The sequence below is a fragment of the Empidonax traillii genome, unplaced genomic scaffold (genome assembly GCF_003031625.1).
Source record: "Empidonax traillii isolate 1590-97213 ecotype Southwest subspecies unplaced genomic scaffold, ASM303162v1 scaffold78:size1262613, whole genome shotgun sequence".
Classification (NCBI taxonomy): Eukaryota; Metazoa; Chordata; class Aves; order Passeriformes; family Tyrannidae; genus Empidonax; species Empidonax traillii.
Genome location: NW_020955271.1, coordinates 624,992 through 636,947, shown reverse-complemented (window position 1 = coordinate 636,947; position 11,956 = coordinate 624,992).

Sequence of the window (11,956 nt, the reverse complement as noted above, 5' to 3'; positions counted from 1 at the left end):
TTGAATCACTATCACTTATACTAAAATAATACTGAATATATATACATAAAATCTGAATCATGTTTCATGTACATTAGCACAGGTGTACTCTACAAAAAAACTTTGAAATTTGAAAGTGATGTAAGTCAAACGGTAAATCAAATAATGTTCCAACAATAAGCAACTTTTTCTATAACCCTGCACTGTGCAACTGTAGAAGAAAATTTCATCCCACAAAAATAATATGCAGTACTGAAATAGAATTTAGAAAAATACTTGAAGTGGAATATTGCGTAGATAATATTCTAAATAATTTGACTGTGCACACTAATGCAACTTTTACATTCATGTGTTTCTGTGATAACATTTTTGCATTTCAAAAGTAACACTCAGCAAATAGTAAGTTCACACAATCGCATATATTCACTATTCAAAAATATACGTACGTGAAATTTTAGTGTGCTCCACAGAACTACTTCATTGACTCAGAACTATGACAGACTCTTTCTAACAGGTCATTCTCTTATGTGAGGTCTGAAGTTTCTCTGCTTCTTAGAGAGGGAAACCGCCTAGTCCTTTGCAGTAAAGGACCTCTCAGAAAGACTTGTTTTTATTCCCATTAAGTGGCATTTTGCTGCACCATTTTCAAAAGAAGATTCATTTATTGACTGTTAGAGTCATGAGTTTTATTTTTGTTTTGGAGAGGGCAAGGGGGTTGTTTTGGTTTTAATTTTTTCCTTCCCTCCCGTCAATTCATTAGCGAGTATATCATAAAACCATCAAATAGATGGACATGAACCCATATGACCATTAACTTAAGAGTTGGACCTGATGATCCTTGTAGGTCCATTCCAATGCAGGATATTTTCTGATTCTGTGATAGTATTTCAATTAACAGGGTATTTTCTTTTAGTCTATGATTTCGTCTTTTGCTGGGGAGACAGGAGAACTAGTCTAAGTCATGTCCCTGCCCTTTTTTTTTTTTAATTCCAAAATAGGAATGTAGGAAAGTAGAAGTAGTAGCACTCCAGAAAGAAGATCTCCAGCTGTAGAATTTCTTTTCATGCCTTTGAATTACTTGAAGGGATTTTGAGACCTGGATCATAGTTTAGGGTTTTTTTATTGAGGGTTTTTTGTTTGATTTGGTTTGTTTTTTTTTCCTCTATCCCTGTGTGTATGCATATCGTGTGGCAAAAAAATATGCACTTGAAGTTTTTGTATAGTCTTAGTTTCACATTGAAATGTCGCAATTGACAGCCATGCCTGTTACAGTAAGTTCTAAATTTTGCCTTAAGGAATTGAATTTTGGAAATTGATTTCCTTTTACACTGAATTTCAGGCAAAATAAAATATTTTAAAAACCTTTTTATCCAGTGCTCTCAATGAGCTGTTATAGTTCACTGAATTAAATACTAGTTTCCTACTTTTGTTTTTTAAATAATATAGTATATTTGATAAGTGCCAAATTGACAGTCCAGGAAGTGGAAGCTTTTTATGTGTTGTCTTAGAGAACAAGTACAACACAGGAAAAGACTGTCCATTCTGCCTTAAGCATGGCATGCTTTTATCAGTGTGTTTTTTACATGGGTGCTTCTTAAAATCCTCTGATATTGCTATGTCACATCATTTTAAAACTAGTATTCCAAGATTGCTTGTTTTAAATTCAGCCTAGTAATGCATCCATGCAAGATTCATATCATAATAACTTTACACCTTGATCTACTCATAAGGGAATGAAACCTTTTAAAATTCTCTTTGTTCCTCCCACTAACTTCCTAATGGTCTGTATTTTGTCCCCTGTTGTTCTCTTGTGACATTGAATGCTTGAAGAACACCTGCATCACAATGGCTTGGTTTATTCTCACTTTAAAAACAACACCAAATGTTTCTTTCAGTTGAAACCCATCTGTGGTTGTACGTCATTCAGCATAAAGAAACAATGTCCCTGTTGCAATCAGAATGGACTCTGTACATATTTCTGTCATTATCAAGTTACCTTCTTCATTTGATTTCCTTTTGGCTTGCTCTGTCTTCATATTCCTTGTCTAGCTTGCTCTCCCCTCCATTTTTTTCCCAACTATTGTAATTTCAGTTCAGTCAGATGCTTATTAACATAGCCTTCAGTGAAATCTGTTGTTAACTGGAACAGCATCCTTCCTTATTTGAATCAACAAACCAAACATCCTGCTGGCTTGGTTTTCCTCAGACAACTTTTCAAAATTTCCATGGAAAAAAAGGTAAACATTTAAGAAGATATTTTCTTTTCTGCTTGGATAGTAAAGGGCTTGAATAAGACGTGAACTGACATGCAGTTCAACAGCAATATGATTTTAAACCATATTTGATCGAACTCCAAAAAATTTAAAGTAATGGGAGTCAGTAATTCAGAATATATTTTAATCTCTACAAAACAGTAAAGTAACAAGAATACTTTTGTGAAGTGTCACTTAGGGCCAGTACTATTTATGTTTTTTCTTCTGTTAAAACTCACTTGTTTCAGCTCAGAATTTCAACTTCCGTAAGAGAAATCAAGTATATTTATCAGTGAAACACAAAGGTGTTAGACTTAATTTACAACCAAATCTGGACAGGTCTATTTCTTAAATAGAAAAAGCACATGTTGAAAAGTAGTCATGTAATTTCAGGCACTTAATTTGTGTTCTAAACTACACTGGAAACAATCTATTCCTTAACTAGAAAAGAAGTCAAAAATACTATCTGGGTAACTTAAGTATCTGAGAACAGCGTAGCATAACTGTACTTAATTAAAACATCTGACTTCATTGTTGACCCAACTCTGAAGAGGACCCCAGACTTTTTAAGCTTTACTGTTCTTGTCAGCTCTTGGGTAACTTTAAAAGGCTGTACATTTATTTGAGGGTTTTGTATGCGGAACAGATAATTTTTAATTGTCAGTTATTGCATGACCATAAAAGAGAACAAAAAGATGTGTAAACTTTGGGTTTGACTCAAAGAAGTGATTTTGGATGTTCCCTGTATTTTTTTTTTAACTAAACCGTGAACTAGTAGGTCTAATCAAAAATAGAGGCAGAGAGAGGAAAGAACATTTTTTTCTTCCAGCGGTCATAGACTACAGTTATACAAACACACAAAGTAGCATGAAGGGTCAGAGACCTTCGATGAAGCACCTCATTTATTCTAATTTAAAATTACTGTTTTTATGTTGCAACTAAAGACGACATAGTCAAATATAATCCTGTATTACTTATCTTTTATTGCCATTAGAAAAGTAAGTTACAATTAACAAATTAAGATAAGAGCAGCTGGAAAAAATAGCAGAAATTTGAGGGATTTCTGGAAAAACAAGTGTGAAAATTGAAACACTTTTATTGTTCTTCATCATACGTTTCTGAGTGAAACTGTTTCTTACTGTATTGATGATTATTTTTTCAAATATGCCTTTGCATGTTTTATCTTGCACCATGTTTTAAATCTCTAGACAGCAAAAATCCTTGCAACAAAAACAGACTTTGGTGATTTCAGTCTTTTATTTGAATCCTTTGGGGATCTAATTTTGATGCTAATGAGAGGGATTTCAAAAACATACTGCACAAGAAATTTCTTTATTTACTAATAGGTTGTTATTTGTAAAATCCTTCTATATATGTTAATGCTAAAACTTATCTGAATGGTGGTGCTTTGCTCTTGGTTCATGTGAGTGAAGATTAACTTTTTTTTCTTCTTCTTGCAGTAAGCTCATAATCCTGAGAGCCGTTGATGTCTTTGAAAATCATCTCATCTGACCCTGTGGTATTTTGTAGTAATTTTGATGTTACAGTTTGAATTTTTGAATTCCAAGATCTTTTATGCTTTATTAGCAGAAAAAACTAATTTTGTTTCTCACCTTTCTCTTTCAAAGACCGGGACATCACATTCAGTAAATGTGTCTACACAAGCTGATGAACTGGATTTTAGTATTTCTCTATCAGCAAATACAAGAAAATATTTTGAGGCATGTACCTCTTCAAAATTCATTTTTCTGAAAAACATCTGCAGTAGACTTATTTGTTTTATTTTGGCATTTTGGATCCAGAGAGTGTAAAATCATCTTTTTTACTCTTTTACACTATTTTGCTTTTCTGTGTTGCAGATTCACATACATTCTTTTATAGTAATTTGTTAGGTAAAAGTTTTCTTTAAAGTTCAGATCTTTTTGTATCATCTAGCATACACTTTTATTTTGAAAGGGGAGGAAAAAAAACCCAAATGTATTTACAGTTCCTTCTGACAAGCTCTGGAGATTATTTGAAATCAAAAATGTTTGCAGGCCTCAAAACTTCTGTTTCCCGGTTGCTGAAGAATGACTTCTGTTTCTTAAGCTTAGTGTTCTTTTAAATATGAAGGGAAAAGAAACACTAACGTCTCAAAAATGTTTTTGTAATGATCTGCAGCTAGACAGAATATTTCCAAGCTCTAAGGCATATGAACTCTTCTCTCTAACCAATAATTTACACTCTAGGGTAATGAGAAAAGTTTCTTGATTTTAAAGGTCATAATTTATTCTTCTCACCCAAAATTTGGTGCAATAAAGATGCTTGAACCAAAGAGAAAACAAAGACTTCACAAAAATGTATGTTGATCTATGCATGTAAAAATCTATATCCTTTTGCCAAAATCCTGTGCATGTTGCTAATGCACGTATGGTGTAGCTGAGATGTAGAGAATCACAGAAATGCCTCTAGGGAACAAAACCTGACAATTTTTTTACAGCTTCCCAGTTCTGCAAAGCTCAGCTGCATAAAAGCCGAAAGAAGTGTCCTTTCCATTAAAGTACCTTGTTTTAACATAAAGGAATGTTCTTCCTCGCATTTTCAAACTATCATTTCTCTGCTTAAAAAAACCCAAACAACCTAGTTCTGATTTTGTGTAATTTCTTTTTCTGCGAGATAAAGCCTTGTACTTTCTCTTTTGGCTGCTGGAGGGCACTATGGCTACACAAGTGAAACAAAAACTGGAAAGAATTTGTTCCCATTTCAACACTTCTGTGATATTTTTCCTGTTTCAGTTCTCATGCTAATATTTGCATTTCTTGCAAAAACCTGTATGCATCTCTACTATGTCAGCAGAAATTCTGTTTCTGTGAACTGAAAGTATCTCTCTTTGGATTTAGGTACCAATAATAAAACATGACTCCAGGTGTTTAAATCTGAATAAAAACCAGAAGAATGTTTCTGCGTTGCAAGAGGCATGTATCCGTCTCCTCTTCTGCTCTGGGAGTTGAATTAGTGTTTGATAGGTTACAATTGAATTTATAGAAAACTTTGGGCAGCTACATCCTGTTTGTCAAAGCTTTTGTAAGAATTCATCTTTTAGTCATGTTTGTGCTCTGAAATAGGGCATATGCAGTGAATGGAAAGCTAAAATTTATTGCTGGCAAGTGGAGGGGAGCAGAAATGGCACACAACATTGTGTTTTTATTCAAACTACAAAAGAAATCACTGGCCTAACACCATGTAAACAAATTTCACCACTGTAGCCAGTTATCTTCTCTTTATGGTAGGCTCATCCTAATACCTCAACTAATTACTACTGTGGCTCCACCAATTGGTGCAGTGTAATTACACACAATAATTTTTCATCTGTGATGAGTGAAATACTTCCACATCCCTGCACACCCGATATCCTGTCTGTTACTGTCTTGCCTGAGTGCATCAGGAAGCTCCTGGTACCCCCTGCAGCTCTACACTTAGAACTCCGAGGCCAACAACATGCAGGATGCAATGCAACTCATTCTGTGTTGTTTTCATTGTAATACTTTACCTTAGAAAACAGAGTTAGAATACTTTTTATTTATTTGCACAGTTCTCCAATCTTGACCTTTCTCTTTGCTGCTGATTTCAAAACTCCCCTATAGGTTGTACCATCCTTCTTGTATGAGGCAAAAAAAAAAAAATTGTATAAGATTAAGCAGAATTAAAAGTTTATCAAGAACACAAAACCAGAAATAGCCAGTAACCAGCAAGTGAGCAGGTTTAGAAAACTTTGCTGCAGCATAGAATTTTGCAGTATAGATGTTCAGTAAAATGGACTTTGTATACCTGACTAATTGAAATCTTGACCATTTTTCAAACAAGTTCTTACGTGAAAGGGAAATATTACCTGCCCACATTTGAAAACTTTGCTTCCATGCTTTGTTCTAGTAATTGAATGGGCCTGGATGTGGAAGCATAACTGCTTATCTACTGGAACATATTTTAAATGTGTTAATCCTTCTACAGAGAGAATAGAAATCTGCTTTTGCTGCTGTACACAAGAGTACTTATTCAGTATCTTTGGGGAAGGGGAATCTATCTACTTTTAAAGTACGAAGTCAGTAATTGGTGAATATTTATTAGTTTCTAGTATTTCTATTCAGAAGTTTGCAAAACTACCTTTTGGAATATGAAAGAGGCATTTTCTGGTTTTATAATTCAGAATTCTTTGTCCCCAGAAGCAACATCCTGTGTATTGTGTAATTAGATTTGTTAATGTGATGTAGTCAAATTTATCCGTGGGAGTATTCTGTTACTGAAAAATGGAAGATTAAAGAGCAAAGAGCAATAGTGCTAGCCCTTTCGGTGGAAGAAGCAAAGTGCTGGTCAGCAGATGTACTGCATGACCTGAATTACAAAGTAAGTTTTCTGTTAGCAGTTATGTGAGGATATTGACGGTATAGCAGAATGAAATGGAGCAGTTTTTACTGTTGATATATAATGAAAAATTAAGGAATGTAAGCCATCATTAGACCTTGTTAACTTTTAACAGGTTACTGCTGTCTGTATTTGCAATTTTGTATTGATGAACTCCCCGATATTATTTGCATGTCTTCACTAAATTTATATTCTAATAACAATATTAAAATAATTTAAAATACATCTGTTTCTTCAGTTTCTATGTTGAACTTTCTCTAAATATCCTTGCAAGTGATTTTAAAGTAGATACTTTTTTGTTTCCATCCTCACTTGCACTAATCCTTCCACTACTAAAAATACTGATGTCTTTGCTCTTTACAGGCCGTTGTCTGAAAATGTATTGAATTTTTTGAAGACAGCTTGCCGGGACAACACAGAAGAAGTAGAGAATAAATTAGAGAAATTGGAATCTGAAATAATAAAAAGATTAACCAGCAGCATTCACTCCTCATTTTTAAGACAGCAGTATATCATGCTATAATACTATCTGTAGATAAGCTTTTTTAAACTTTTAAAGTAATTTGAGTAGGTAATTACTAGTGCCTTAGTAGTCTAGGGCGAGATTGATGACAGCTTGATTGGCTGTTGCAGTTACTAAAGTTCACATTTTATGACCTCCTTAAAAATATTAATTTAGAAGCTTATGAATTGCTCTCTGGAGTTATCCTGAATTAACAAATACTGAGCTATCTTTTAGCTCTTGAATCTATCTGTGAAATAATTTCTGACTACTATTGAAATTTATAGTGTGTTTCAAGGACTTATTTTCTAGATAAAGCAGGATTAACTCTTTGATGTCTAGGACTAAGTTGTGAGAAATGTTCTCATAAATAGTCTTGTTCCATGCCAGCCTCAGAGGAGACCCTGGCTGTTCACTCCTGCCCATTCTCTGTGCTTGGCACTGCAGGTATTTGTATGATAATGTAGTGATTGAGGAGCTGGCTATGCTTTTAAAAATGAGATAGTGCAAATGAATAACTTTCCTACTCTACTTCACCAGAAGGCTGAAAAGATTTTAATGGTGGGGAATACTGGGGCAAGAGTGGGGACAAAACATTTAACAACACATGTAGCAAGCATAATGTGGAAGCTGAAGTGCTTCTGCATAAGTTCAGATGAGCAGTTAAGAACAGAAACATTGCACTTGCACAGGGCTCCTCAGAAACACAAGGTGTCCTGCAGTTCAGCAGTGACCCACTAAACTAAAAGCTGCATGGCCCTACATTTTTGGGCTGACCCTGTACTCATTTGTATTCTTAACAGCCTTATAAACAGAGACTTTGCTGTGGGAGCTCTTTTGGCAAGTCCCTCTTTGCAAATCCCTCAGTAGTTCTGATGGGGGCAAGGCAGTCTCAGATCAGCCAAGAATCACCTCCAAAGGAGGTGTGAGAAACGTTGAAAGAGTTTTGTCAGACCTTTTGGGTCTTCATTTAGATTATTGTGAGTATAGTAGCTTTGTGTTAAAGTGTGACTTGTGTTAGTGCAGTGCTAAGGCACTAGCAGCAGGCTACTAAGGAGATACTTCCTTCTCTACTCACCCTGGTGTAGCAGTGCCACTGCTTGCACTTTCACTTCCTAGCAGAACTCAGGTTTGCCAGCTGGGTAAAACAGCCCTGAGGCTAGGCTGGGGCAGGAAGAGATAATTTTCTCTAATGGATCTGTGTAGACAAGCTAAACCACTGTCAGGGAACACAAACAATTCTGACAGCATTTAGGGACCTTAGCCAGTCACGGAACCAAGTAGGTGGGAAGAAACCAGAATAAGTGTAGGGATGTACCATGCACTATAGGACTTATGATTAGGTTAGACATCAGAAAGGCTGCTTTTGTTTGGTTTTGTTGGGTATTGGTGAAATAAACTGATATTAAAATTCTAGAAGGAGGTGCTGAAGCAGATGGAAGCTGAGATTTCAAGTTTTTGGCCAAACAATTGGTGATGTGCAGGTTTCATTTCCCACAATCTACCCACTCTGCCATACCTGTGAGTAGCTTAGTTTGTTGCAGACAAGACACGCTATAAAAAATTTGCTAAATCCACAGAATAGGGCCAGAATAGAGAACTAGTTCTTTGCCTAGTGCTTTCACAGTGGCTTCCATCTAGAACTTCAAAGTAGCATCCAAGATACCCAAAAGTTTAGAGAAACCTCCCTTTTAAGTGATTGCTTCTAGATGGCTTAGTGATCACAGAATTCAGTGTTCCTTGCTATGAATCCCTATGGAGTATGTTGTGTCAACAGTAAGCTGCTGTTTTGAAAGACTACTTTTCCGTGCGAGCAGTGTTTGTGTGTTCAAACCAGTTTGTCCAAGTTAGGTAGATTAGGTTCAACAAGTCAAGTAATGGATCTTTCCTGTTTTTTAAGCTGTTTAACCTGTTTCCTGAGTGAACAAGTTAGGAAGCAGTTACATGAGCCACTTAACGGGCAGATCATAATTCCAGGCGGGAAATTGCATGATGATAAGTTATTGTTGTGATACAGGAGTAGGGATCCTCTTTGGCCATCATGGCTGCAGAATAAGATGAAAGTTACTGATCTAAACTCTCAGTGGTTACATTAACTGGAGCTTGTGTCAACTGAACCTTTAGAAGTGGACTCTCTATCGCAGTGCAAAGCACTTCAGTGCCTAAGTCCTTTCAGATACCTCTCTAGCTGTACAAAGAATCAGTGGTCCTGTCTTGCCCTTCCTCCTCTGACTGATTTGAAGCTGTTCTGAACATTTAAATTGTTAGGAGCCATCCTTAGTGCTGTTTTATCTGAGAGAGCTTGTGTATGCTTTGATGACTGCTTTTTAAAGTCTGGTAATCAAAATCATTCACCAGTAAAATATTTATGTCACAATGAAAAGTAATTTTCTATATTTATCTCCATGGATCCGCTGCTCAATTTAAAGAATTCTCAAAGTGGTTAGTAGCACATATGCAAATCTCTAAAATATCCCTAAATACCATATATACTGTTATCTGCAAAAATACACATTGGCTTTTGAAGAATTCAACAGTTTGTTTTCTTTCAACTGTCTGAACAAACAATGAGTGATCTTCTCTAACCACTCTGTTTAGTACTGTTTAGTGGTTATGGGGACAATGTGTTAGGAACCCTTAATGTGAATTCCATAATCTTGTTTACAAAGACATTGAATGAAATTTTGAAGTGATGTGGACATCTCAGGCCCTTCTGAATTTTTCTTCTACCCCAACAACCAAATGAATGGTGAGAAAAGCCCATCAATGTTCTTGCAACACCAGCTGTTTCTGCCTGTAGCAACTTGCCTAAAGATTTTGCAAAGTGGCAGGCTGTGGTGGCTTCCAAATGCCTTCATGTGCCATAATGCTGTGGTTTAGTCTGCTGCCTATCCAGCGCTATCACGTTTCAGCATGTCTTTGTAGCTTTTGCTTTTAGCAGAACTCACTGGAGACATAGGTTATTTTAATGTCTTATTTCCCGTCGGAATGTTGGTACTCAGCCTCCTAGTCTACATAAATACTAGTAAATTAAACATGGCTGGGACTGTTCTCTGACGCTGAGGCCAGTTGGCATGGAACAACTCTCATACACACTATTAGGCTTCAAAACAGAACAACCACATCCACATTCTCCACTGGAAATGGTCTGTCTTGGGATAGCTGATCTGGGTCTCTGTGGTGCTAAGGCCTAACAATGTAAGAGTGCCCACAATAGAGTTCCAGTGCCTATGACATGTGCTGGACCTGTTCATTTCACTAATTCAGGTGTGTCTGAGTTGCCGAGCTTTGTCCCACAACAGCAGGTTATGTGATCTGTTTCCATCTGTAGGCAGAGGAGCCTTGACAAAAATCTGTTTTTGGAAAAGGAGTGACAATTGACAACAACTGTCTGCAAGGAATCCATTCCTCTCTAGTGATAGAAGTCACTAGCTAAAAGCATGAACAGGTATTTAAAAAAAAAAAAATCCTAGTACTTTTGCTAATGGACAAATAAATTACAATTAGCAATCAAAAATTTATAGACCATAGTAACTATTGGATTCAATGAGAAGTGTAAAATACATGATGGTCTTGAGAGATACAGTTAGAAAAAATCTTATTAAAGAAAATTAATATCTTCAAGTTGAAATGCACATAGGTAATTTTATTCAAACTTTCTATCATCAGTCAGATTTGGAGGTCTCTTGAACTATTCCTAATTATTACCAGCCATCTTAAAATTTAATCCAGCAGTGATGCAATGATTTAATTGAAGGGGCAAACTGCAGTACTCTTCTGGCTCACCTACCTATAGAATTTCAGTTTCCTATAAACTGACAAAGAGAGAGCTCTCCACAGATAATTCATCTTTTAGCCCTTACTGTGTAAGTATGTTTTTAGCACAATGCATCACCTTAATTATTATACCTTCTGCAGCAAGATAGAATTCTCTGACCTGATCATTTTTGTTGCCAAATTACTTGTAAGTACATTGTGAAAATATTTTCTATGTCTGTACATGTATTTTATCAGCCATGCTCCCATCTGTCAAAGTAGAGTGAATGCTTTAATTGCCTAATCAGCTTTCTGGGTCTCCCACACAGGCACAAGAACACCACATGAGTTGTATAGTTACATGGTGGTGCATAAGTAATTATCAGAGGGAGTTTTTTCAAGTTTTGTATTCTAGGCAAGAAGTGTGTTGGATTTAGTTAGATTATAAGCATGATTATTTACTAGCAGAAGCTGATGTTTTTGTCCCCTCTATTTTTACATTTCAGGATAAAGTACAATTTATGTTCTGGGCATCATCTTGTGGAAGTTCTAAATCACTTCATGAGGCTTTCAGCCTGGGTTATGTCATTTATCCATCAGCACTCAGTCCATTTAATCCAGACCTCTCATCTGTACAGACCTAGCTCCTGTTGTGAGTGATCGGCCTGCTTGAGTGCTCCCAGCTTCTCCTGTCACATCACATTTGCATAAAAGAGGACAGATAACCAAATTTGAGCACACAAATGAAAATGCTAAGCGTTGAACCTGTCACAGTTGTTGTTCAACTAATTGTGAAAAATTTGATTTGCTGGCTTTTCACTGTTTATCATGTGGACCCCCTTCTCAAATTTGCCTTGGCTTCTGCTTCTGTACATGTAGCTTTTAAACTCTCTACACAAGCAGCCCACCCTGGGGATTACTTACCTCTCCTACCAGCTTTTAATGTTGGCTCATCTACTTGACTAAATTAGGCCACCATGGCAAACAAACACATAATTAAAAACCTGGGAAAGACAACTGCAGTTGCACTTCTTAAATTGATTTTGCAGTCTATTACTGGTGTATGCCT